Source organism: Ambystoma mexicanum, chromosome 1q (genome assembly GCF_040938575.1).
Source record: "Ambystoma mexicanum isolate Mex_15411 chromosome 1q, UKY_AmexF1_1, whole genome shotgun sequence".
Lineage (NCBI taxonomy): Eukaryota > Metazoa > Chordata > Amphibia > Caudata > Ambystomatidae > Ambystoma > Ambystoma mexicanum.
The window spans coordinates 1,256,889,956-1,256,917,356 of NC_090922.1; the positions used below are offsets into that span (position 1 = coordinate 1,256,889,956).

Consider the following 27,401-nt stretch of genomic DNA (forward strand, 5'->3'; position numbering starts at 1 on the left):
TGGTGGCGGACTGTAGAGATAAAGGACAGTCTCCAAGTGGGGCAGGAGGGCAGTCCAAGTGTGTGACGCTAGCGGGAGAGGCACCTGGGCCCGGAATCAAAGGGTGTCCAGGTAGCCTGTGCAGTGCCAGTATCAGCCAGGAGGTCAGCAGAGGAGAGGAGTAGAGAAAGCTGAGGCGAAGAGAAAGGTTTTGAGGTGTTTCCGGAACCGGAGATGGTTCTCCTCAAGTTTAAGGGAGGCAGGGAGGCACCAGCTGAGGAGAGAGATCTGCCACCAACTCGTTGCTTGGAGAAGCGAATGAACCTGAGGGATTTGGAGGCAGATGAGTGAAGAGCTCGAGAAGGAAGATATTTAGGAAGAGTGAGTTGAAGGTATTGAGGCCCCAGACCCCAGAAGGCCTTATGGACGATGCAGAGGGTTTTGAACTTAATCGTAGCAGCCACTGTGATGCCAGTGCAGAGATTTCTGTCCTGAAGAGATACAATACCTGGGCTTGAGGCCAAGAACAAGTCTCGCAGTCCTATTCTGGATGAGTTGCAGAGAGTGGAGAGTAGAAGCATGCAGATTTAGAAAGAGGCTGTTGCAATAGTCCAGCCTAGAGAGAGCCAGAGCTCTGGAGACAGTGAGCTTCTGGGGGGAGGAGAGGAAAGGCAGAATACCTCTGAGGAAGTGCAGCTGGTAGTGTGACTTCTTAGAGACATCAGAGATGTGAGGAGAGAAGGAGAGTGTGGAGTCGAAGATGACCCTGAGATTTTTGGCTTTGCAGCTGCGAACGGGAAGAGGACCAAGAGAGGCCGACCAGAGAGCAACAGGAAAGGAGGGAGCGGGTGTGCCGATGAGTAGAATCTCAGTCTTACTGGCATTAAGGCAGAGGTCATTGGTGGCACACCACTCCTGGATAGCAGACAGACAGTCAGAGATGAGGGAAGGAGAGGAGGAGGCGGCAGAGGGAAGCCTGAAAATGAGCTGGATGTCATCTGCATAGCACTGAATGTTGGGGCAGAGCGCAGCGATTAGGTGGGCATGAGTGCCAGGTATTGGTTGAACAGCCAGGGAGAGAGGTTAGGCCCCTGGGGACACCACAGGTAGAGAATAAGGTAGCAGAGAGGAAGGACCCAAGTTGGACCTGGGAGGGTCGGTCAGAGAGGAAAGAATTCAGCCACGCCAGAGCCTGACCAGTGATGCCCAGGTTATCACGGAGACGGTTGAGCAGGATGGTATAGTTTACAGTGTCAAAGGCACATGAGAGATCAAGCCAGATGAGGACACAAGGGGTGTTAGAGTCAAGGTTGGAGAGCAGATCTTCACGGATGTTCAGGAGAGCAGGTTCCGTGCTTCTGGCAGCTCTGAAGCCAGACTGATGGTCATGAAGACAACCAACAGATTCAATATGAAGATTAAGCTGGGAGATGGCCAGTTTCTCCAGGAGCTTACCCAGGAAGGGAGTGATAGAGATTGGGCGATAATTAGCCGGGCATGTGGGGTCGGCAGAGGATTTCTTAAGAAGGGGGTGCACAAGGGAGTGCTTCAGGGGAGATGGCGAAGGAGTGATTGCAGAAATCAGCCAGGGCAGGAGCCAGGGAGTCGATGTGGTCCTTGATAGTTTCGGAGCAACAGGGATGAACCTGTTTCAACAAGACTGTCATAGATCGGACTTGTCTAGAAACCTTGTCTGCGGAGAAAAGGGGAGAGGAAGAGAAGGAGAGAGGAGGGGTGGATGCAGAAGGGCCAGAGGAGGAGCAGGGAGTAGGGGGAGGGAGGGGATAGGAGGAGAGTGAGGACAGGATGTCCTGAGTTTTAGAGACGAAATGAGAGGCCAGTGCCACGCAGAGGGCCTAGGAAGTGACAGGAGAGGTAGAGACTTCAGCAGGATTGGCCAGTTCCTTGCAGATTTTAAAGAGTTCAGCCGAGTTGTTAGATGCCGCAGAGATGCAGGCTTGGATATGAGCTCTCTTCTTGGTTAGGACAGAGAGCCGGTATTGCCTTTGCAGCAGGCCAGTTTGTCAGAGGATGTACATGAAGCACGCCATTTCCTCTCGGCCACCCTGCACTTATGTTTTAGGGTGACGAGGTCTGAGTCGTACCAGGAGTTGCACTTGGCTTTGGGCTTCAGGCGGATTCTCATGACTCTTGAAAGACGCAACTGGGATGAGTCCTGGTCTGTTTAATTTTTTTTTAACGCTCTCCACTGTTAATGAGTCTATCAAGATAATACTTTCTGAGTAATGTAAAAGGGAATTTGTGTTTTTTACACTTTGTTCAACTGCCTGCATTTTGTAGGTTACACTATCATTAAAGCATCTTGAATCATGAACATGCTTTTCACTTTGCTTTAGGAAACAGGTAGTATTGTGTAAAATGAAAATTGTCTTAAACAAGGGCTGCAGTTCTGCTTAATTGGCTTTATTAGAGGCAGCGCAATTGCAGCAGCATGGGGATTTCATATTTTGTTTTCTTTTCATCACAGTGGCACACCAATTGCATAGCTAGGCATGCGGTCTGAACTTTAACTCCCTTTCTGACCACCCACCGCAAGCAGGTATAATGGATACAGGTAGAAGCAGCGATGTATATATTTTCAGTGGCACAGATTTTACCTGTAACTCTCTACATGACTGATATATATTCAGGCAAAGTAGCCTAATTTATCAACGGAGTTGCGATACACATGTCATGGCACAATGACAAATATTCAAAGCACAGCTGATTGCATCATGCCCACATGTCTTAGCAGGACTGCTATGTTTTGGAACAGTACCTGCATTTCTTAACAGAGCTGCTGTTAAGAAAGCACACACATGTGTTGGAATTTTATGCAGGGTGCTAAAGTACAGTGTCTGAGCTCTTCCCTCCAACCTTCGATAGTGTGAGAAGATGGCATTGCTGTCATATACTTCAATCCCTTCTACTTGGTCTTGCGCTTTTCAAAACCTCTGCTTCTCCCATGCCCGATTACTGAGTCCCACTGCCAAAAATCTCATACATTTCAAAGCCTCATTATGAATCTCATGACTAATGTAGGATAGTCCAAACAGGCTTAGAGCTTTTGACAAGCCATTTATGTCAGGCAAGCCTTGCATGGAACTACCAGTGCCCTAACCCTATGTGCCTTTCGGTGTCAACAACCTGTTGGGAAAGGCAGCTCAGTGGGTCAATAGTCCTGCTGCAGAGATTATTGTGTAGCCTGTTAGTTCACATCCTGTTAATAGGTGAGTTAATGAGTCTGTATCAGAGATATGCATGTAAGATGCAGGTAACATTCCCTTGTAACACAGTTGAATTAACATTCGACTTATCAAAAGGACTATTAAATGTTCAGTGATTCAGAACACACACATTTCATCCGGGATGCTCTACTTGTAAGGGCTCATAACACAGAACTCATCAGGGCTGCTTTACCTGTGATTGCTCAGTACACAACTCTTAAGGGCTGCTATGCTTGTAATTGCTCAGAACACACACTTCATTACGGCTGCTATACCTGTGATGGCTCAGAAAAGACACATCTCATTTGGGCTGCTATGCTTGTAATTGCTCAGAACACACACTTCATTACGGCTGCTATACCTGTGATGGCTCAGAACAGACACATCTCATCTGGGCTGCTATACTTGTAATGATTCAGAACACACCTCATCATGTCAGTCTAGAAATACAGATACCTCTAATTTGAGACCGCAAACGCATTTTGGTTGCCGTGGACCAACCGTCTCATGCACGATACGACAGAATATAGGTTTTCAAGTTTGCCAATGAACGGCCATTTTGATGTAACAAGAATCGCCATTTTGTTTTCTAACCATTGCTCATTGCTTTCTGTTCCTATTGCTTCGCAGTATATTTTCCGCTTACACTGCTCGACTGTGGAACATTGTTGTCTGTATGTGAAAAGGACAAGGCCGCAGGGCCGAGAGGATAACAAGAGTTCACTGGAACACAAACGTAGGCAGCGCCAGGAAGAACGCCCGGCTCCCTCCTTAATGTAGCCTTGAAGCAGAGCTGCAGGGCATTTAATCATTTCACAGCTGCCAGCCAGTCTTGTTATATAGTAGAATATGTTAGAATAATACTGCTAAAGGCTTGAATTATGCTTTTCTAATGGCCCCCCTTTGCTGAGCCCGCTAAGAGCATGCCGGCTCCCAGGACGCGAATAGCACCTGATAGATAGCAAGGTCCGGAATGCAACTCCCCCCCGTATGTAGTTCGCTTCCAAGAACAGAAGCGCTGTGTTCTATTCAATAACCGAAAGATGCCTACGCACTCACAAATTGCAAATTGTTACTAGAATAGATGTTTGAAGGTGTCATAGTGGTCAGAGATGTCCATCATCACACCAAGTTCAAAGAAACCCAATAAAGAGGGGTGTTAAACATGTCATAGCTGATTGTTTGATATGCATTTTGTATATATGTAACTGATATACGTAATTCACTCTCTTGCGTCCCTCGAGGTCTAGAGATACACGTCGCGGGGCGTGAGACCGAGTTGGCCAACTGAGACTTTTGCTTTGCAATAAAACCCTAGCTTTGGGAATACAACCTCGTGTCTGGCGTCTCTATCGTGTGTGGTAAACCGCCTTGTTTCCATAGACGTCAGGGTTCCCTAGGGGCCCCTTTCAAGATGGCGCCCGAATAGGGACCCTCCCCCACTTGTTCCTTCGCGTAACGTTGTAATTGAGAAAGGCATAGAACGGCGAGGACGGGACGATCGAGCCGGGATCAAGATGTGTTCGGGGCGCCCTGTAAAAGTGATGAGACTCCTTTGCAGATCTGCACACATCTGATCCCTGGCTAGAGAACAAGGAGGCAAGGGTCCCAAAACGAGGCGGAAGGCAAGAAACGAAGACACAACGTCCTTTGGTGAGTCAGTATACAGACAACTTGATTTATCAGGTGAGTCATTCCCCGATTCAAAGTATCCTGATATTGGTTGAGAGTTGACTTTGCGAAATCAAACGCCCTAGGTAAGGTTGATTAACCAGGGGGAAGGTTGAAACATGCCTGGGGTATTGTCCACCTTAGCGGGGTTTTTTCGCTGTGGTAGACAATCTTTGGAAAATGGCCAAATTGTACCACCTGGGGGAACGCCGGCATATGAGATGTATGTGAAGTATGGAGTGGGTGCGATAATATTCTGTGAGACTTGGCATAGGCAAACCAGAAAGTAACAAGACCATCAGTGGCCGATTAATGGTAGTTTTGAGATGGCGAGGATAGATAACTTAGAAAGGGTGTTGATAAGAAAGAAAGCGCGTCCTGCAGCATTTGAAACTATTAAAGACTGGAGAAAGGAAGCAATGCTCCGATTTAAAAACAGAGCAAAGCATGCGTGCAGGCATAAATCAAAAGGTGAGGTAGCGGAAGAAAAAGAAGAGGAGGAGTGGACTGAGAGTCTAAGAAGGGCAGGCAGGCGTGACCAGTTGAATATAGAAAAGATATACCCACAACGAGAATTACACATGACAGATGAATTGATAGAAAATATATTGACCCATATGAAACAAGGCCCAAGATCAGAAGTAAGACCAGATACGTCAGTAGCTATTGCCCAGACCCCGCCCGTAGCCCAAGCTCCCTCTGCGGTAGCTCAAGCCCTCCCACAGCCACAGACCACGCACGTAACACTTCCTACTAGCCAACCAGGCCCACAACAGACACTTGCTGTTCCCATTGTCCCATCCGCACCTCCCGCCTTAGACACAGACTCGGTACCGCCCGTTCCTCCCGGGGTTGAAGTTGAAACCACGGGGGCAAGAGGCGAGACTGACCAACAGGAGTGCACAAGGGTAACCCGCAGCGCAATCAGCAAGGAAAGGAAGGTGGAATTGCAGCAACAGGCAGAGATGTATATAGACGGGAATGATGGGACGGCAACATTGGCTTCGATATATGACTTTCGTAGAAGCAACGAAAGACAGGTAGTGTTGGAATGCATGGGTGAATATCTGGTGGAGAAATGGAAACAGCTAATTGGGAAATTACCACTGCAGCGATTGTTAGATTTGAATGCATTACGCTGTAGGGAGAGGGATGAAGAAGTGAGAGAACATGTGTATAGACTTTTTGAGCTTAAAGATGAATTAGATAATGACTATGCCGAAATGTTTACTACACCTGGGTACAGGAGTAGGGAAGTCGGGAGAGCTGGGAAGGGGAAAAAGGGGTCGCATAATAAACGGCAGCAGTTACCATCGCCGGGGCAGAAGGAGATGGTGAACAAATTATCGTTGCTAAAACAGGTGGGGGCAGACTTGAAAGAATGTCTAATTAGAACACAAATATTAATGCAGCAAGTAGTAGGACATAATAGAGGGCGAGGGAACGCACAAGGAAGGAGTAGTTCGAATATGCATGGGGGAACAGTGGGGCTGAATCAGTGTGCATATTGTAAAGAGGAAGGACATTGGCGAGCGCAATGCCCGCATCTACAGAATAGAAATGGGTCTGGTCAGAGGAGACAGCATAGAGGACACCCAGGAGCGAATGGACCAAATAGGAATAGTATGCAGCAGCATCATAATAACGGAGGTAATCAAAACCAAGGCCAAAACCAAAATGCCCCAAACCAGAGTCAGGGACAGCAAAATCAACAATATGGAAATCAGAGTGGGGGAAATAGAGGGAAGAGTGGAAATGTTTTCGATACACAGCCAAACACGTATTACAGTAATAGTAATGATTACACATCGGACGATGTGTTATTTCCCCAATAGGACAGCCCAGGACCGGGGTCGGAACCAGTGTCTATTCCCGTGAATCAGAGAGGACCCTACGTAGAAATGAGAGTCGGGAATGAGGAGCACCGCTTTCTTGTAGATACAGGAGCACAGAAGTGTTCAATAGAGCATCACTTGGTTCCGAATATACCACTGTCAGGGCAAAAGAATATTTCCGTAGGGTTCGCAGGTACACCAGTCATAAACCCAGTGTCCAAATCAGTCCCAGTTACCATAGGGCCATTTACCGAACATTGTCCTTTCCTTCTAACAGAAAATTGTGGAGAAAATTTGTTGGGATTAAATTTGTTGAAAAAAGTAGGTTCTGTTATACATTGCACGGCAGACGGAGTGTTTCTAACGATATGGCCACACGATGCCCCTGTGTCAGAATTCATGTCTGAAGTGTTACCAGGGGAACTAAGTAAAGTACCAACCTGTATATGGGCAATGCATGACAACGATGTGGGATGTTTAAAGATAGAGCCAGTAAAGATTATTTTAAAAGAAGGTGTTACCCTACCGTGAATACCCAATACAAAATTTCGGTGGAAGGTGAGAAAGGATTGAAGAGTATTGTTACCGATTTGGTGAAATTAGGGGTAATAGAGGAAATCACAGGAAGTACATGTAACAGCCCGATTCTTCCGGTTTATAAAAAAGGAGGTAATGAGGTACCATACCATTTCATAATTGATCTACGCGCATTGAATAAGGTAGTAGATCTGCAATTTCCTCTAGTGCCAGACGTCACTAGAATATTGACAATGATACCTGTTTCAGCAGAATATTTTAGTGTAATAGATTTGAAAAACGCATTCTTTAGTATTCCAGTGAACAAGGACAGTAGATATTTGTTCGCGTTCACATTAGGAGGACGATCATTTACATTTAGGCGGATTCCGCAAGGTTATACGGAAAGTCCAAGTATTTACAGTAGAGCATTAAAAGAACAGCTAGACATGCTGGAATTACCCGTGGGTTTTGTACTTTTGCAATACATAGATGATTTATTGCTAGCTGCAGACACAGAGGAGATTTGTAAAGAAAGCACTGTATTACTACTGTCACATCTAGCGGCACCTGGCCATAAAGCTAGTTTGAAGAAATTTCAGTATAATCGAAAGGAGGTAGCTTATTTGGGCTACCTACTTTCGAAAGGAGGGAGAAGACTAACGCCACAACGCATAGAAAGTATTTCTTGTATGCCTATTCCAAAGACACGAAAAGGAGTCAGAGCCATAATAGGCATGGCTTCATATTGCTGACAATGGATTGGTAATTTTGCGTTAATTGTGAAACCATTAGTGAATTTGACTAGAAAAGATGCGGTTATGCCTTTGCAGTGGGATGAGGAATGTCAGAGAGCATTTGATGGATTGAAAACTGCATTATGCTCAGCTCCAGTTTTGGGTACACCGAACTATAAGAACATTTTTAGACTATTTGTGTGTGAAAGTGAAGGATGTGCATTGGCGGTTTTGACACAGGAACAAGGTGGAACAAATAGGCTGTGCGGCTATTTTTCTTCTGCGCTGGACCCTGTAGCGCGCGCACTACCACGATGTTTGCAATCTGTCGCGGCGGCTGCTGCGTCAGTGAAACAAACGGAAGGGATGGTATTGGGGCACACTTTAATTTTGATGGTGCCACATGCCATAGACGTTCTATTAAATAGGACACAGACGCAACACCTCACCTCTGCTAGATTGACAAGATATGAGATTATCTTGTTTGCGCCCCATATACAAATTATGTGGTGTAGCGCTTTGAATCCTGCAGAATTAATGCCACTAACCAGAAAAGAAATTGGGAAGAATGAATCACCCCACACCCACGATTGCTTAATGGTCACTGAGGAAGAAACCGAGGGGAGAGTTGATTTAAGTGATATTCCACAGAAAGAGCCGGAGAGTTATTTTGTGACGGCTCATGTTTTAAATTACCAGATGGCACGACAACTGCCGCATACGCTATCACTACCCTAGAGAGTGTTGTAGAAAGTAAAAGAATCCCCTATAATTCAGCACAAGCCGCGGAAATAATAGCAGTAACCAGAGCCTGCGAGATTTCTGAAAATTTGAATGTGAATATATATACTGATAGTAAGTACGCGTTTGGAGTGGTTCATAACTTTGGTCGACTCTGGGCTGAGAGAGGGTTTCTGACATCACATGGTGCCAGAATTCAACATGGCCCTTTGATTGTACGATTGCTGTCTGCACTCACGTTTCCAAAGCGCCTAGCAATAGTGAAATGCGAGGCACATAAAAAAGTAACATGCAAAATAGGAGAGGGAAACGCGTTTGCAGACAGGATTGCGAAACAAACTGCCACTGATTTGAATACCAAGATGATGACGGTTCAGACAGAGGAAGTACCCTGTATGATAGAAGATGGAGTTGCGACTGTCAAAGAAATGCAGGCCGAGGCTACGGCCGATGAAATACAGGGATGGGCAGAGGGATCTGCTGAGTTGGATTTGGAGGGTTGTTGGGTGGACAAGGGAACTAGAAACTGGATGTTGCCAAATTCATATGTGACTGCAATGGTCACAATGGCCCACAGCCCTACGCACATCTGTGCCAAGAAAATGATACAGCACCTTTCTACAGTATGGCAGAATGTAAACATAAAAAAGAATGCAGAGAGGTTGGTGCAGAACTGTATCACGTGTTTACAACACAATGTAGGAAAGGGAACAGTGACATCAACAGGCAGTTTTGGCCCACCCTCCATGCCGTTTGAGGTAGTTCATTTTGATTTCATAGAGATGGAGAGGTGGCAAAACTTAAAATACGTCTTGGTGGTAATCTGTGCATTCAGTAAGTGGGTGGTGGCATATCCTTTAAAAGATTGCACAGCAATGACTACGGCAAAAGTAATGTTGAAGGAGTATTTTTCCAGATTTGGCTTGCCCCGTGTCCTATAGTGAGATAATGGACCACATTTTGTGGGTGCAGTGGTGTTACAGATATGTGCAGATCTCTTCAGATTGATAAGAGATTCCATAGTTCAAGGCATCCGAGTTCTGCCGGTCTTGTGGAGAGGCACAACGGGATTCTTAAATCAAAGATTAGCAAGATTTGTGCAGGAAGCAAGTTGAGTTGGGTGGATGCATTACCAATAGCACTATTATGCATGCGTACGTCTGTACAGGCTAAACCTGGGCTCTCCCCGTACGAGATCGTGATGGGGAGGCCGGCAAATGTATGGTGCGCACCTCAGCCAAAACGACTTAGTGAGATAGAACATCCTGTGCTTAGTACTTATTGTGGCCTTTTAATGCAGAAATTGCATTTGATTCATCAGCAGGTGCAGGAGGCATTACCCGTACGGTATACCGGTCCGGGGCACGCGCTGGAGCCAGGAGACTGGGTGCTGCTAAAAAACTTTGAAAGAAAGTCATCATTAGCACCCAGGTGTCGCGGGCCCCATCAAGTACTTTTGGCGACGCAGACGGCAATACGGGTGGATGGAAGGAAGTCGTGGATCCATGCCACCCATGCCAAAAAGATTCCAACTGCACTGAAAGTCTTGCCTGAAACTGCTGACCGGAAAGAGACAGCGGTCCCAGAAACAAAAGAAACTGTTGCCAGTGAGCAGCTACCTGATCGAAATAAAGCCTGAGACGATTGCCAAAAAGGGGGAAGGGCAAAAAGTGCCCCAACGTTGCCCAGCAGAATCGACATCACTGCTGACCGACGTGAAATCTGCCTTGCAGATACCAGTAAAACCAAATCGTGTACCCCTTTGGCGCCCACCAGCACTTGCCAGAACGCCAAAAAACGAATTTGCATCATTGGCACGGCGCACACCAGCACCTGTAGTAGCGCCACAGGCTGACTTCAAGCCTGAATCTGAAAGTGCACCGGCACTGTTCACGGATCATACGATACCAGGAGCAAGGCGATACAACCTGCGGCCTCGGAAGGCAAAGTGATCCGCATTCTTTTTTTTTTTTTTGTTTGGTGTTTATGTCAACTTCTGGTTCAGCTCATGGACGGAGAAGGAACCAGGGGTGTAGAGGAGAGAAGCGTGAGAATTGTGCAAGTCGGACAATTCAAGACTCGCGGCTCCTCGGTGCGATCATAAAAAGTACATGTGTCCTGAACCAGAGCGGACAAGCTGGGCGCACATGATACTGAGGCGATAACTGATCAAAGGTCCTCTGAGCAGTATAAGAAGGGACAAGTGATCTCGCCTAAAAACGAATAATCGAATCCAGGCTAAAAAGGACAGGCAAAAGTGAATTGGGAGAATTCCATTGAACTTATAGACATCAGAGCAAGCGCGACGAAGAGAGATATCCACAACGAACTGTGATAAGGAAGAAGAAGGACGACGAGAAACATGCCAGGACCGGTTCCAGCCTCCTCCTGCACTACAACCGCTGAGAATGAGTCAGTTATAAAGACTATAAGTTTAAGAAAAACGCATGGTAAAACAAATTGTATGCTGACACTAATGATAATAATGTGCTTTATGAGCGCGGTAGCACCAATATCGACAGCCCTAATATTATGGTGGGTAGAAACAATACACCCATTAGAAATGTTTTTACCAATAATTGATATATCCACTACTGAAAGCCCGGTTCAGGTGATCACTTATACCCTACCCCCAATGGAAGAAAAACACAGGAAAGGTTTTAGAAATAACACCTTACTTCTGATAATGAACATGACACATGCAATCCTAAAGAAAACAAACTGCTGGGTATGTGCCCATTTACCACAGCATGCCGGGAAAGGAATAGGGTGGTATATGCAGCCATTATCATTAAGTTCTGCATGTAGTGCATCTTTAGGTGCAATGTTCTATGGGAAGTGGAATAAAAGTAATACGGGACAATTAGACAGAACCAACATGAATGAGTTTGAGGAGATAATAATGAAGCCTGTGGGTTGTTCCATTTTCCATAAAGCCCACGAGGAAAAGTACACGGAAGATAACACGACAAAATAGACGAGATAGATTGTCCCCGCCAGAAAAAACATCTGTAATGACGTTTCGTGTAAGAACAGAAGGGAACAAAGATGCAATTCCCCCATCTTACACGGTGAATTATAGCCCAAGAACTGTCCTTTTTTGTCTAAAAAAGAAAGGCTCTTTTTCAGTCGGAACATATACTGGTTGTATGAATACAGTGGTACTAAAATGGGAAATAGAACCAGTATACGTTGGTGATCCAGTTTATTTTATATGTGGAGAGAAAGCATATCCTTGGTTGCCCAGAAACTGGGGAGGTACATGTTACCTAGGGCTACTGTTCCCAGGAGTATTCCTCTTAGAAACAGCAACCATGGCCAGATTATCCAGAACTAGAGTCAAGAGGACTGACGAAGGTGTTTTAATAGCAACTGATGTAGCGAAATCATTCATTCCATTCTTAGGACAGATAGTGAACTCCTATAATATAAGGCAACTGTCCAGAATCCAAAGAATACAATAAACACAACAACAGATATATTATTTAACATGACGTTGGAAGAAAGAGGAATCAGGTAATGACGCTGCAAAATAGAATGGCTCTCAATGTAATCCTGGTTGATTGTGGGGGAATTTGCAAAATAGTGGGATCAGCATGTTGCGTTTATGTCGATGACTATTCCCCCACGATCTTTGAAGCAATAATGAAAATGGATGTTCTAAGCTCTGAACTCCCCACGGGAGAAGGGAGCTGGGGAATAGGATCTTGGTTTTGGGGAATACTACGATGTTGGGGATGGAAGTTGATCTCAATATTAGTAGTGGTGTTCGGAATATTCCTAACGTGCTGTTGTTGTATACATTGTTTACCCATAGTTTGTGCAGAGGTAACTGAGGGATGTACGGAAGGATGCATGCATAGGATAACAAAGAAAAAACAACCTCATGATCGAAGTAGCCCAGACCCAAATGAGATGAGAGTAGTGAAAGAGTTGATGGCAATAGATATTGATGAAGACAATGATGTCCACGATAGCATGCGAGACTCAGACATAAGTACTTCAGATTCATCATCACTAGAGGAGGTTTCAATAAATAGATGAGACGTTTGGCATACGGCCAAAGGAGGGTTTGTCAGTCTAGAAATGCGGATACCTCTAATTTGAGACCGCAAACGCATTTTGGTGGCCGTGGACCAACCGTCTCATGCACGATACGACAGAATATAGGTTTTCGAGTTTGTCAATGAACGTCCATTTTGATATAACAAGAATCGCCATTTTGTTTTCTAACCGTTGCTCATTGCTTTCTGTTCCTATTGCTTCGCAGTATATTTTCCGCTTACACTGCTCGACTGTGGAACATTGTTGCCTGTATGTGAAAAGGACAAGGCCGCAGGGCCGAGAGGATAACAAAGAGTTCGCTGGAACACAAACGTAGGCAGCGCCAGGAAGAATGCCCGGCTCCCTCCTTAATGTAGCCTTGAAGCAGAGCTGCAGGGCATTTAATCATTTCACAGCTGCCAGCCAGTCTCGTTATATGGTAGAATATGTTAGAATAATACTGCTTAAGGCTTGAATTATGCTTTTCTAACGGCCCCCCTTTGCTGAGCCCGCTAAGAGCATGTCGGCTCCCAGGACACGAATAGTACCTGATAGATAGCAAGGTCCGGAATGCAACTCCCCCCCGTATGTAGTTCGCTTCCAAGAACAGAAGCACTGTGTTCTATTCAATAACCGAAAGATGCCTAGGCACTCACAAATTGCAAATTGTTACTAGAATAGATGTTTGAAGGTGTCAAAGTGGTCGGAGATGTCCATCATCACACCAAGTTCAAAGAAACCCAATAAAGAGGGGTGTTAAACATGTCATAGCTGATTGTTTGATATGCATTTTGTATATATGTAACTGATGTACGTAATTCACTCTCTTGCGTCCCTCGAGGTCTAGAGATACACGTCGCAGGGCGTGAGACCGAGTTGGCCAACTGAGACTTTTGCTTTGCAATAAAACCCTAGCTTTGGGAATACAACCTTGTGTCTGGCGTCTCTATCGTGTGTGGTGACCTGCCTTGTTTCCATAGACGTCAGGGTCCCCTAGGGGCCCCTTTCAATCAGGGCTGCTACACCTGTGATGGCTCAGAAGAAGCACATCCCATGAGGACTGCTATACTTGTAATGGCTCAGAACAGACACATATCATCTGGGCTGCTATACTTGTAATGGCTCAGAACACACACCTCATCAGGGCTGCTATATCTGCGATGGCTCAGAACACACAACGCTTTAGTGCTGCTATACTTGTAACGGGTCAGAAGACACATCTCATATGGGCTCTTGTACCTATAATGGCATACAGTGTAAAATATCTGCATTCAAGCAAGCGCTGCATCTGGTCAGACAAACCTCTAACTCGATAACCCCCAGTCTAATGGCCAAAAGCAGGTTAGCACACATCTAAAAAGGAGCACCCAATGGTAAAGCTGCATTACATTTTTAAATAGAAAAGGCATTTTCACCTTTTTGGATATTTATTGGTGCTATGTTAAAAGACAAACAGAAAAACAGGAGAGGAAGAGCAACTCTGAAACTAAGCAATACAGAAGTACAAAGGTGTGTGGTGGGCTGGCGGGGTTTTGGAGCGAAGGGACATAGAACATACTAGACAATCCAAAACACGAATTTGAGCAATAGGAAGAGAGAGCAATGAGCTAAATGATAGGGCAACAAAGAAAGTGAGAAGGGAAACAGAGTTCATAATAGTACAGACATACAATAGGAGTGAGGGATAGAAGCATAGCAGAAGAGACATTTGGAGACAGTAAAATAAAGCACAGATCAACAGCAGGTGAGGACAGATGGAAATAAAAAAGCAAGACTAGGGAAGGGCAGGTCAGTAACATAAGAGACAGTGCAAGAAAGATAATCAAAAGGAGTAGTAACCACAACCGAGAAAATGAAAAAAACATATAGCCAGAGTAATGACATGAGAGAGGAAGAGGAGTTAGATCAACCGACACAGCGAGATATAGGAGGGAAAAATCAACAATAGAATGCAGAGATGGGAGAGGCAGAGTGACAGAGAATCAGACTGCAAAATGTGGCATCGCAACACTTAAGGTTGAGAGGCAGAGCGTCAGAAAGTGAAAGACAGGGGAAACAAAGTAGCAGAGGGAGGGAGAGTTGGAGCAAAAGCATGGAGTGGCTGTCAAGTAGGTAGTGCCAGGCAGCCACAGTAGGCCCGAGAGGCAGAGAAGTGATGCTGGTAGAGAGAGGGACTTGATTAATGAATCACCCGATGTAACTAGCTGGCATCTGTAGTAACTCTTAACAGAGTTTGTGCCCAAGTATCAAGAAGATGATGCTGGATAGTATGCATCTACAAGGTTCCGGTGTGAGGAAATGTTTTCCACAAGTGCAATACATTATTTAGAACCATTTTGAAATACAGAGGTTTTGTCACTTATGTTTTCGGATAAAGTTTTAATTATACGCATGAATTGGATAGTTGTCAGACCCTTTTTACTCTCTTGCGAAGAAGGAAAATAATTTTTACTCTCTTGAAATTGGATTTACTCTCTAATTCTAAAAATTGACAGTAAAATACTCTCACTCCAAAATCCTATCTGGAGAACTGGTTCTGCCATACTTCACACGCAAATCGTGAGCCTGTCCGAATCAGTATATATGGATCAATATTACAAAGGGCCTCATTACAAGGTAGGTGTTCCGGTAATAACGATACCGGTAAGTGAATACCGGCATCGCATACCGGACTGGTGCATTACGACCCGCGACGCCGGTGTTACTGGCAACCGCAGGGACCCACATTGACCGGGTAGCACCTACCCTGTATGGGAGCGGGCACGCCCATGCCAGTAACACCGGCATGCCGCAAGGAAGCGATCATTACGAGCTGCACGGACATGCACCTACCGGCATCCAGATGCCGGTAAAAACGGTCACCATGATTCCGGCAATACTAGCATCGCGGGACAGGCATTAATAGCAATCTGCTGTGTTCCAAATTGCCACATGTGCACACAATCAGCCCAGGTGGAGGCAATGGAGTCAGGCACAGCACAAAAGGAGCACACCCACATACCACACCCCTTCCAAGTCCAAAATGATACCACTAGCAGTTGTCATACAGGGGCTGGAGAACATGCCTGCATTGCTACTACTCCAGCAGGCACTAAACCAGGGGATGCAGAGGACGCATAGGAGGAGAAGGAGGGTGAGACTGGGCCAGCACATACCACCAGTGCAGGCAGTGGTACTCCGCAGGCAGCCACCAATCCCTCGCATAAGCGCCAGTCCATTTGACTTAACCCCTGCACAGATCCACACCCTGTACCGCCTGGACAGGGACACAATACATACAATTGTGGATCTCATTCACGATGACCTGGTCAGCTGATCAACATCCATACCGCCATCCCCCCTCTGCTGAAGGTAGTGTCTGTGCTCCACTTCCTTGTCACAGGCACCTACCAGCACACAGTGGGGCAGCTGCATGGCAACTCACAACCATGTTTTTCCCGTGTGATCAACCAGGTGCTGGATGCACTCCTGAAACACGCAAGGCACCACATATCGCTACCACGGACTGCGGAGGAGGTGAATGCCACCAAAATTGCATTCTATGCACTGGCAGGCATGCCAAACGTCATTGGTGCCATCGACTGCATCCATGTGGAGCTGGTAGTCTGGCATGCCGTGGAGGTAGTGTACCGCAACCGGAAGCTCTACCACTGCCTGAATGTCCAGATGGTGTGTGATGCAGGCAAGATAATAATGCATTTCAGTGCCAGATTTCCGGGATCTACACATGATGCAATGGTGCTGCGCACCTCCACTCTTCCCCGCTACATGGAACGACACACTGCACAACGTGCCTGGCTGCTGGGTAAGTCCAACCAGAGGGTCATGGGAGTTGTTGTTGGGGGGTGGGGTGGACCACAAGCATACATAACCTGTCTGCTGGCTGGGCCATGGGGGTTGTTTTTGGGGGGGGGACCACACGCATACGTAATCTGTCTGCTGGCTGGGCCATGGGGGTTGTTGTTGGGGGGGCCACAAGCATACGTAACCTGTCTGCTGACTGGGCCATGGGGGTTGTTGTTGGTGGGGGGGGGCCACAAGCATACGTAACCTGTCTGCTGGCCGAGCCATGGGGGTTGTTGTTGGGTGGGGGACACCGTCCTGGGTGCCAAACACTGTGACCCCAATGATTATGACGGGATGCGTGAGACTGACAATGGATGCAGACGTGCCATGACCGCACAGCCATGTGTAAATGGTAGCTACGAACACAGCACCCACCCCTGCACATGCACAAGGAACATCATCAGACCTCAACCACAGGTATCACAATGCACTAACCTGCAGTCACAATGCATTATTCACATAAGTGCAGCAAAGTACAGCGCAGGTCATGCAGACACGACTGAGCCTAATCCAACTGCCTCTCAGGGAATCCCTTGTCACTGCTGCAGGACCAATACACAGTACCTCACTTCCGCCATGCCAGTTGACACCCAGCGCCATCACAGAATTGTCTCCCTACACTGGCGGACCATACCACCAATTCCATTGTGCCATGGCCACATGGGTGAAGGCGGTGACGGACATGTACATGGGGTCATCATGTATATGGAAGCATGATTGACAAAACGTGTATCATGTTGCTCATCAGGGAAATCCATCATCCAGTGCCCTGCATGCAAACTGGACCTTCCAACGCAACACATTTATCACATGTGAGCACATCATGGGCCTACTGACATCATCTGTGTGAGTGCTGTATCGGGTGTCAAGGTCCCTAGGACCTGTACGTTACCCATGCTCCCCTACCGTGGATCAACATTGGGTAAACCAACCTGAGTGTTGCTCTAATTAAATGGCAATAGCTGGCAGTGAAGATCTCTTGCATCTGACTACAAACAATGTACATCCAGTGTACTCAAGGAATGCCAAAAACACTCACAATGAAAATCTCAATTGCTCCCATACAGGTGATGCTGGGTATCCCCTGAAGCCATGGCTCCTCACCCCTGTCAGGCATCCACTCACCAGGCACGAAGAGGACTACAATCGTGCGCATGCACGCACTCGTGTGATGATTGAGCCGACTTTTGGGCTGTGGAAGGTACGGTTTCACTGCCTCAGCAGGTCTGGTGGGGCACTCATATACGGCCCTGAAAAGGTGGTGAAGATAGTATTGGTATGTGCCATGCTGCACACCATGTGCATCCGGTGCAATGTAACCCTGCCACCTGACATGGACCAAATTCCACCGGAAGATGAGGAGGAAGATGGTGAAGATGCTGCATATCGGCCACAGCAGAATGTGCTTGAAGGACGTGCTGTACGACAATCTTTGATTGCACAATATTTCTGATGTACTGGGTTATACAAGGCACTTGGGATGTTGAACACTGGGCACTGTTGAGAAATAAATTTACACACACTCAATAATCAATGTCCAGTCATGTGTTATGATATGACATGATATGATGTTTATTTATATAGCGCCAATACACAATGGGCCTCATTACACGGATGGTGCTAAGGGATTACCGGCACTTGTAAGGGCACCGGTGCCGGTAATCCCTTAGCGCCATACTACGAGGTCCCTCAGCGGGTCCCGTCCTTAACGTGTGGCCAGACCACACGTTAAGGAAGGGACCCGCTGAGGGACTTCAGGGCAAATAACGGTACCGCTAATAGCGGTACCGTTATTTGCTCCTTCCCCATTCCCATTGAGCCCTATGGGGGCTCAATGGGAATGGGGAAGGGCCTTGGTGAATGGGGAATTACCGCCCCGCCAACCTTGGAATGGGGCAGTAATTCCCCCATTCACCAAGGCGGAATCGGTAAAATACCGGCGGCAACCATGGCGTCATGGTTACCGCCGTCCGTGTAATGAGGCCCAATGTCTTTCAAAGCGCTTCAAGGCAAGGGAGGGAACAAAGGAAAATACATTTACATTCATACAGGGCATGAACAGTAAGGATGTGAAATTAACTATCGTACTCGGCCTGACGACATTTCAGATAGTGCAAGAGCTAAGACATAGATAAGGAAAGGAGGGGGAGAGTGGGAAGGAAATAGAAACAGACAGGTGACTACCATACTAGAACAACAGAAAAAGATTGTCCAGAGAAACAAATCAATTTGAAAAAATGTGTATCAAAATGTATTGAAAGTGATACCAACAATTTAAACAATGGTGAGTCAATCACAAATAATTAAACACTGATCACTTTAATACAGCAAAACAACAGCAACCGTAATGCCTAAAGTCAGCTAAAACTTTGTCACACATACTTGCCATTCATAGTGCACTCATTCAAACCCATCTCAACATACCGTGACATACATCCAAAAGCTTAAAAGACAAAAGAATCATGTTAAAAACCTGTGGGGAGAAGGAATTCATGACTGGTCTCCATCAAACAGACATAATTTTTATATTCATAATCAATAGAATTAATTAATAAATAATCTATTGTCAGGGTGGATCGGAAGGAAAAGTGCAAAAGATCACATCCCTGTAGGGTTTATCTCTCGACCGGTTTCGACGTGTAGTGGTAGTAAACACAGCGTCTTCCTCAGGAGGTGGATGTTACCATTCTGATGAATGCCAAATTGCTATGGTGGCCGTAACAAAGTGATATGGTCAGTCACACTGGGGGAAGCCAGGACCAAATCCTAACCTGAAAAGTCAACATATTAAATTAGGGAAAGCCAAAGTTGCAGATGTTGGAAGTTGGGAAAGCAGCACAGCTTAACCCCAAACACCAGTATCGTCTGTAGATCACTCCATCAAACAATTATCCATCTCTGTCAAGTGGATAATAGAGGTCAAAAAGGTTGACTCTGCGAACCGAAATAGATTTCCTCACTCAAAACGCCACGCATGCGTGTAGGCAGTCTGCACAAAAGAGTGTCTTTTGTGCAGACTGCCTACAGGCATGCGTGGCGTTTCGAGCGAGGAAATCTATTTCGGTTCGTTGTTCTATGCAATTGTAATACTCTGGTCCAGAGGCTAGAGTTTCCCTGCCCTTTTCAGATTTTTTGTTTGACTACCATACTAGGCCTGACAACATTTCTGGTAGAGCCGGAGAAAACAAAAGGTGAGGGAGAGGGGTGCAGAAAGGGAGGGGAGGAACAAAACAAGCGACTATCGTACTAGGTTTGATGATATTTCAGATAGTGCTGGAGGGGGGGGGATAGGGAAAGGGAGAGGAGGAGAGAACAGAGAGTAAGCAGTCAAAAAGAGTGGAGAAGCAAGAGGGGAGAGCGGATACAATTGCAGAAGTCAGTAATAACACATAATGTTGCAAGCCAGGATACAAGATAAATATGGGAACAGCATGATTCAGGGCCACCATGAGTACAAGATGCAAAGGAAGTCCAGCCTGAGAGTTGAGAAAGGGTGCCACACCTTGAATCAATGAAGTCCATAAAAGTCAAATCCATCATTGGCCACAAGATGGTGATGGTGAAACCAGAATGTACCAGGACAGACTCCTGTAAAAGTAGGCTGGAGGGGAGAATACATCAGTTGTATTAAGGAAAAGTGAACTATGGCACAGTGTGCCAGCAGTGTGTTTGGTTGGAGGCTTGGAGAAGGTCCTGTTTGTCTGCTTCTCCTGTATTCATTTGAATTTGGACTTGCCACAATACAGTCCTCTTTCTATTGCCAGCGTTTGGAATCTTTGCCTATAAAAAATGCATTCATCAGAGGACCCAGAATGTACTACACGCATCTACCTTGCATCCCAGGGCCCAACAGGTACCTACAGAACCAATTCAATCTCCACCAGGACCCCATAGAGGGCGCCGGACCGCAATACCTAGCCTTGAGAAAGACCTACGGGTCGCAACACATGTCGGTTGACCACATGGGGACATAAGAGCCCCAGATGTACCTTAAATAAGGGTGTACTTGAAAAAACCTTAAAACCAATAAACAAACTCTTTTCACAACCAAGCGCCAAAATGCATCAAACTGCGTGGAAAATCATTTACTTGAAAATAAATAAAGCAAGATATCCAGGATAAACCAATCCTTTCTTCTACCAAACAAATGAGGTATGGGCTATGCCTCAACACTAAACTGTGATTTTGCGACCAAGACAACCCACAACCAAATGCACTATCAAAATTAGAGCTCACCAAGGTCATTTCCATCCTAGGGCCCACGTTCCACAATTTTGCCTATAAACACACCGCGCATGCGCATAGTGCTGCGCAGTGTGCCAGCAGTGTGTTTGGTTGGAGGCTTGGAGAAGGTCTTGTTCGTCTGCTTCTCCTGTAGTCATTTGAATTTGGACTCGCCACAATACAGTCCTCTTTCTATTGCCAGCGTTTGGAATCTTTGCCTGTAAAGTCAAGCGCATGCGCGGTGTGCCAGCAGTGTGTTTGGATGGAGGCTTGGAGAAGGTCCTGTTCGTCTGCTTCTCCTGTATTCATTTGAATTTGGACTCGCCACAATACAGTCCCCTTTCTATTGCCAGCGTTTGGATTCTTTGCCTATAAACACACCGTGCATGCACAGTGTGCCAGCAGTGTGTTTGGGGATTGAGGAGCAGCAGTGGAGGATGTCTTCCTGTGTCTTGGACGTACCAGTGGGTAAGACCAAACCCCCTGATATCCCTGTATGTGCGTACCGGCTTGCTCCTGAGTCTGTTCACTCAGGTGTGAGACCTTGGACCGTGTCCAGTTGCTTATCCCCTAAGCTTCAACCTGCAACTAAGCCTTTTCATACTGTAAGTTTGGCACTTTGCTTTGAAGTGCTGCCTCCTGGTTCTCTCACCTCTGATAACCCCCATCAGTTCCGTAATATTGGTGTCTGTGATCGAATAGTAATAACTACTATAGGTGCATCGGACTAACATCAAAGGTGTATCATTATCACCGTTGTGCCAGGAGCTGTGTATACACATCTTGAACACTTGTTACTGCTGCTACATGATTGACGTGTGTCACTCCCCAAGACTGGCCACGGTTAAGTCCATCCTCAACATGCCACTTGTAAACAGCTACGCATTATCCAACTTAGTTATAATGCGTGCAACGAGCTACACGTTATAATCTGGGCACGTTGATCTGCACGTTTAAACTTCTGCACAGGCCTCCTGATTATATTGCTTGTATAGAAATTGTCAGGTGTGTTAAAATATTAGCTCTGCCTTACCTTCCCAAGGGGTGATTGCGGGACTCGGAGTCCTTGAATCGAAATCGCAAGCTGTGAAATAAATGGTGGTGGATGTACTGTATTTCTAGGCCCTCTGTGTTAGTGGGGTAATTGTTGGTTTAATGCTCCTTGAACTTCTTGGAAACTTCTGGGGAAGGCGTTTGTGACCTGTTAGAACTGAGCTATTGGCTGTATTGCAGGAGTGGGGTGACTGCGGGACTTAGTCCTTTGAGCCTCATAACTATTTGTAGTTGGCATTGTATTGATTGTCTAAGTGCCTTAAGGGGGTGACGGTGGGCCAAGACACCTTTGAGCCCCAAAATAGGCTGTATGTGAACTGTCCTGTCCCATATTTGATTCATCCATTGTGAAATTGCCTTAAGTGGGTGACTGCGGGCCAAGACGCCTTTGAACCTTAAAATAAGGTTTACGTGGAACTGTCTGTGACATTCTTTGAACTATCCTCCGTGACGTTGCCTTAAAGGGGTGACTGCGGGTCAAGATGCCTTTGAGCCCCAAAACAGGCCGTATGTGAACTGTTCTGTCACATATTTTATTCATCCATTGGGAAAACGCCTTAAGTGGGTGACTGTGGGCCAAGACGCCTTTGAACCCTAAAATAAGGCTTATCTGGAACGGTCTGAGATTTTCTTTGAACCATCCTCGTGACATTGCCTTAAGGGGGTGACTGCGGGCCAAGACGCCTTTGAACCTCACAAGGTATATGGAATTGTCTTTTGGTATATTTGATGTATGAGAACTTGGGCCGCTGGCTGGTGCGGGGTTGTCTGTTGCTATTAGTGCCTCTTGAGCCTCTGTGTAACCGGCCATCCTCTAAAAAGGGTATCTGTGCTCAATTAACAGCTGTGACCTGGTTTTGTCGATGTCAGTGGTTTTTGAGGCCTTTGCTTTTGAAAAGACAGTAAATTGAAGAATTTGACTTTTATTTGAATAACTGGAATTGAAGATTTTGGCTCGTGCTGGGTGGGCTGTCGGACTTAGTGCTTTTGAGCCTTTGTGCAGACGTATTTTCGATTGCCTGTTTGAGGAGTGCACAGTAACCTTTGAGTGTCACAGGTGAAGAGGGTGAACAAATCACCCGCAGGTGCTGCCAAAAAACGAGGCCTGGGTTTTGGGTGGGTTGTGAATCTAAAAGGGGGTGGAGGTATTTTGTCATCTCCCTTGAATACTGGGATTGTACCCTGTGAAACTGACTCTGTGAGACCTTAGATCCCAGAGCTAAAGGTACGCCACTTTGGTATAGCTTTGATTTAGTGTCTCCTGACTTCTCACCACTTTTTTTTGTACTTCTCTTATTAGTTTTGAATATTCTTGATCAACTGCAGCACTGCTTCTTTGTGATCCAGGACTAGATTTATTGTAACTGAGCACGAGAGACAAATAGTTCTAGAGCAAAGTCACGCTACTTGGGTACGACCTTCTTTTTTTTCTTCTGTTTTTGTAACTGGTGTTGTATTCCTCTATCTGTGTTTCTTTACTTTTGCTCTATTGTAGCATTCCACACATAGATACGGTCTGATTATGAGTCAAAACTTGAGAAGTGGCAACCGCCCGGGCGATCTTTCTAAAGGTTTGCATAAAGATATGGTTAATAAATCTAATAACCTGACCCTCCTACTGCTCTCCCTGAGCAAAAAATCTTTGTTGTCTATGCCAGTGAACAACTCCCCTGTGTCTCCCCAAGTAGTTATGGAAGAGGAGTCTAGCCTGTCAACTCCAAAGCCCTCCAGCCAGATGCCTGTAGGGTAATGTATGGGGGGGAAGTCCTATGCATCATCCACGCTCATTTTCAATTAAAGACGCCAACGATGACGATGACATGTTGATGAATGATCCGACTGTTTCTGTGAAGTCTAGTGGGGCGGACACGGATGTGCAGGATGGTCAATATCGGACACATCTATGCATGCACCTGCCATTATGAATGAGCTTGGAAGGCATTTGCGATTGTCCCTTGGTCCCTCGATCCCGGTGTCTAGATCATTTGCCTATCGTAAACAGGTCCATCTACACCAGGCTGACAAATTCTTGCATAACGATCTTGCTACGCCAAGTCGACCGTCCACATTTAACACAGCATTGGGGGAGGGTTCTAGTGCGAAAGTTCGAATCGGTCAGCATCTTCCCCTTGACTAAGTTGCCAGATAGGCCTTCTTCGACACCGGAAGAGACCCTGATCGATCTGCACGATCATGAGCTCCATAATTTTCCGGTGTTGACAAGAATTATGAACCTTTTAGATAAAGGCCACGAACTCACACACTGCACGCTCAGAGAATTGAAAGAATCACTCACTAATATCACTGTGAAAGTTAGTAACATAGAAGGGTATATAATGGCACAAGAATCGTGCCACACTTTTCATGCAACATGCCCAGAAAGTACGAATCGGGCTTGCCGAACCCCTCTGCATTCCCAGACGATGACAAATAAAATAGTGTCGCAGGCAACGCAAACAGATGAAGATGCTAAAGGGGGTAGTTACCAAGTGAAAACGTATGCACAGGTCTTACACGCACAAGAAATTAGGGCGGGAGCAACGTCAGATAGGGAGCAGATAGATTTATTGGAGGTGGCAAAATTACAGCATGACAGAATCTTTACAAATTGCGTGCACATTGGGGAAGTGCTTGGAAGTGCCTGTCGCGGCTGATCTACTTACCGTTGAAAGGAACTCTCTGCTACGTGCTTTTGGAGCCATAATGGTACGGGATACTTTCTGCTTTACGGAGCGGAAAAAGGATTAACATAGCTGTGGACTACCTATTGTGGACTTATATAAGTAATATTTACTTATATTTACTTATTTGAATACTTTATTTTCCCTATTCTAGTGACTTGAACACTAAGCTGCGCCCACCCTCCCCAGAATCCTATTTCAAGCACTGGCCACGCGCATTGGCGCGAGCGCATTGGTGAAGTGCTTGGAAGTGCCTGTCGGCTGTCAGCTGACGGCGGGCAGTGGGCATAGTTGACTGTGCTTTGTGCCTTTGGTCTGGTAACTTTTCTTTTCTTAGGTGGGGATACAGAGCTTAATTTCATATTTCTGATTCTATATTGCTATTGGACACGCTTGTGTGAACTGAAATGGTAGTGCCCCTGAAATCAGGAATGCCGTTATTGACAGAGATTGCAACATGTAACAAAGAAGCTGTACACACCCCGAAATCATCCTCACGGACAATTATGTTGACAAGAGCATCTAAATCGGCCACAATCAACAGAGTTTGCTCGGATGCAGCAGACATAAGAAAATTCTGCGCACTTGGGGGAAAGAGCTCAGTAGGAAGAGAGCTTCTGCTGGCATCAGTTCCCCCAGTTAGCGAAGCTGTGAGTGATTGTATGCCGGCTGCAATCGGCAAAACAATGATAGACCTGTGGATACCCCTCCTGACTCTTTGGTAGCGGCTGGTGCTTTGGAGGCTTTTGATCAGCCTCCGATCTGTCCAAGAGTGATTGAAACTGACAATAACATCAATGCTTACCAAACTAGGCCGATTAAGTTGAAAGTGGTAAAGATATCTAAGAATACCCCTAAACTTGATATTCCAGTGCTCTCTCTTGAAGATGAACCTTTGAATATGGATGAATTTAATAAGGAAGCACAATTAAATACTGATGATGTTTCATTTTGCTCAAACAATAACAAGAGTGGGATTGCAAATGAAAACTGTGATAAATTTAATTTATCACAATCACTGATGATGTTCTCACCGACAGCAAATAATTCACCAGTTCTCTCTAGCTCATTCATACATCCAACCCGAGGCGCAATCATTCTGCGCCCATTGAGAGACCTCAAACCATGCCAGGCCAGTTTGTAATAGGTTTAGAAACCTCATTACAAACGATGAATGCTGCTTTGTTCTCTCTGACGTAATTGTACGATACATTGGACACTAAAATGAATGACCAACATGTAAAGTTAGTACAGATGATGAGAGAGTTAAGCTCTAAACAGAGCTCGTGTGAAAAGTGTAAAATGCAACAAAAAATGGTGCCTGATGGTGCACCAGTTGAATGTATGAATGTAGGGACTTTAGAACCAGAAAATGATGAGGTTCTGTTGATTGATTGCACGCAGAGTCAACAGGCAATTCTTCAACTCAAAATGAAGAATAAAAGCATACTTGAAAATAATATGGACTCTAACAAAGGAAGAAGTATAGAATCAGAGAAGATTAAACATCTCCCTCTGAGCATGGGTGAAATATCAAAGGGGCTAGCGGAGTTATGTAAAGTGGGTCAGAAATGTGTCTTAAAGAAAAAAATGAAATTGAAAAATATTGAGAATACTATGGGATGCCCAAACAAAACGAAGCAAACGGTGGCAAAAGTGGCAATTGGCAAGGAAGTGTGTGATACCGGCAGTGCACCCACGTACAATATTTTTAAGAAAAAAAATAAGAACTTAAATATGGTTCCAGAAAGTGCAAGAATGAAAAAATCAAAACATTTCAAAAGTGCACCAAATTCAAAAATTACAGGTACACGTCACTTCATACAACCCTTGTCTATGCCTAAGTTAGCCTTTGCTATTGCTCGCTCGGCCATTGTGAAAAAATATAGAAATCTCCAACAACAAAAAGCAGTAAAACTGCAGAATTTAACATCTGAACAAATGGCTTATGAACCTTTGGATAGCTTGATTCTACTGAGTGAACAACAAAAAGAACAACAAAATGAAATGACAAGTGGGCCTAAAGTAGGTGAGCAATCCAAACAATTATCAGTAAATCAAGGAGGTTTGCCTTCTTTGAAGCCAATAGTACCCCCGAATAATGAAACATTGAGTGTGGGTTTGCGGATGGATGCTGTTGTTTCTAATGGTGAAGTGCGAAACACAACAGACAATTGGAGAGGTGAGATCGAACAATCATTAAAAAGACTCATATTACAAGCAAATAGACAGGACTCTCTTTTACAAACTGACAAAAGTACTAACCAATGTACACCAACGTTAAATAATGGTAAATTATTCCAATTCCATAAGCAAACAAGGGGGAATGTAACCCATAGTGGGGGATCTAAACCACAATCAAGAAATCAAGAACTTAATCAGCTGATCCTACAATGTCGACCTCATCCCTTCCACAGTTTTGACTTAAATAGACAAGCGGTAATGAACATACTGGCAGATGTACCCGATTTGGAGGGAATATGCTCAGGAGAACTTGACCAAATTGAGTTTCTTAAAGATCATGACTTTTCTGTAGTCAAACTGTGGATGAGATCTAGGTTTGTTAAAAATGCTTTGTGGGAGGCCAGAGGGGAATTATATGACGTAGGTTTTGTGCTATTAAATAACTCTATCCCATAATATCAAACATCATCAATGGCAGGAAATCAATATGTGTCGAAAACAGGCGGTATCTTAAAATCTGCGGGGACAAACTAGCAAAAGGGAGTATTAGTGAGTAATATTCAAATGACTGAAGAACGTGAATGTAGACCAAACAAAAAGTAACTAAGCCTTGATCTAGACACCCTTTCTTTAGCCTCATGGAATACTCGAGGATTTAAACAT

General features: G+C 45.4%; 1 protein-coding gene and 1 pseudogene across 1 annotated transcript in view; both read right to left on the minus strand.

Annotated features, from left to right (window-relative positions):
* LOC138523001 (NADP-dependent malic enzyme pseudogene) overlaps nt 1-24,575 on the minus strand; it is a 56,942-nt pseudogene extending 32,367 nt beyond the window's left edge.
* The window catches only part of HOOK1 (hook microtubule tethering protein 1), a 1,744,708-nt gene that overhangs the window by 622,099 nt on the left and 1,095,208 nt on the right, over nt 1-27,401 (minus strand). The window lies entirely within an intron of this gene.